Consider the following 1654-nt stretch of genomic DNA (forward strand, 5'->3'; position numbering starts at 1 on the left):
TTCACTTAACCCCTTAGAAGACACTGGCATAGCGCTGGGGTTCTAGGGATAGAACTAAACATAGCACCTGTTTGGGAGGAAACTTACATTCTTGCTTCTATTGTCAGGGTAGTGGATTATTTCTTTAGAGTGTTTTATCCAGTTCTCAGTTAGTTAAAAATGACACTTATTCTTGCCAAAAGAATGTAATATGTTAGGATACTATTTACCACAATAGACCCCAAAGCTTAAGCTGTAGGTTACATTATAACTTTGGAAGTACTTCACAAAATTCTTTGGTGCTCCCTTTGGAAAGCATGATTTCTAATGGTTATTGAAAAAGATGGAAGATTATTCTACACTCATTGAAAGACAATTAGGAAGACAATAGAACATAGGAAAATGGGACGTACATTTTTCTATGGAGACCTCTAATTCTGTCTGTTGTAACACTGACCTGATCGCTGGGATTGGAAGATCAATGGCCAACTGATTTTAGTATTGCTTAGAAATGGGAAAAAACTGACTTGTGCTTCCCAGAGTCTAATATTTTTCCCATGACAAAGATGTCCATGGGATAGGAACAAGTGTGTGGGTAAAAAATCAAAACGTGAACGTGGCCCTGAGTCTTGCCTAACTTTTCAGCTCTATTCTACCTGTTTGCAGGAAGCTGGAAAAATTGTTAACAATTTAGAACTTAAAAACAAAACAGAACAAAACTACCTCCCACTGTTGGTCTTAAACAAAGGATTATATCAGACTCCCTTTGAGAACAGCTGTTGCTTCGGGGGCTACTAAGATTACTGCAAACCAACCTCCCCCAGGACATGTGAGGGGGTTGGCAAATGTTGCGGTGTCTACCTTGAGTGTTACAGAGGCACCCTTGCAGTGCTTTCAGGCAGCGTTCCTGTAACGTTGGCCCGCAGTCTATAAGTATTCCGTGTCTCTGTGGTCATGGTCATGCTGTGGGAGGAAAGGTGGGTGTCGACCCAGAGGCAGGATGTGCAGGCAGGATCCAATGTGGTTAAAATTTGGGATCACTGGTCTGGCTGTAGGGAATCTGGAGACTTCTTCATGTCAACACTCATTCTGGGAGGAGAAGTATGTCCACCAGAGGATTATCATCAAGCATCAGTGTGACTCACTCAAGGGGTAATGGAAGGAAGCATTCATAAGAGGTGAGGTTGCAGGTTAAGAGAGAAATAGAGGCCTCTCGGACTTCTCACCAGGGCTTTCGCTGTTGAGGTAATGTACAATGTCACTTTTCATTTAGGAAGGAAACTCTCAAAATTTCCCAAAGGCAGACACACAAATGGGAAAGGGTTCTTGTCTCCTTAACTCTGTAAAACCTGTCATGAATGGTGCATTGAAACAGTAATGCACTAAGTGAATATCTAATAAACCAAATGATTTAAGATATGGTCAAGGTTCTGATTGCCTAATAAAGAAACTCACAGGCCAGAGAGGGTATTACCAGTTTTGTATCGCTGAAGAAAATATAAGGAAAAATGAAAATGAAGTCTCACATTGATTTGGGGGCCTAATATTACCTTCCTTGCACCCTAATGGAGGGTGGGTCTAGTTGTTGTAAAACATCATTTGGATGGCTTACTTATTCATCTTCTGCCTCTTTATTTTCCATTGACACTGGTTGAGTACCTACTGTATACCTAAT

Source organism: Neophocaena asiaeorientalis, unplaced genomic scaffold, assembly GCF_003031525.2.
Source record: "Neophocaena asiaeorientalis asiaeorientalis breed wild unplaced genomic scaffold, Neophocaena_asiaeorientalis_V1.1 scaffold148, whole genome shotgun sequence".
NCBI lineage: Eukaryota > Metazoa > Chordata > Mammalia > Artiodactyla > Phocoenidae > Neophocaena > Neophocaena asiaeorientalis.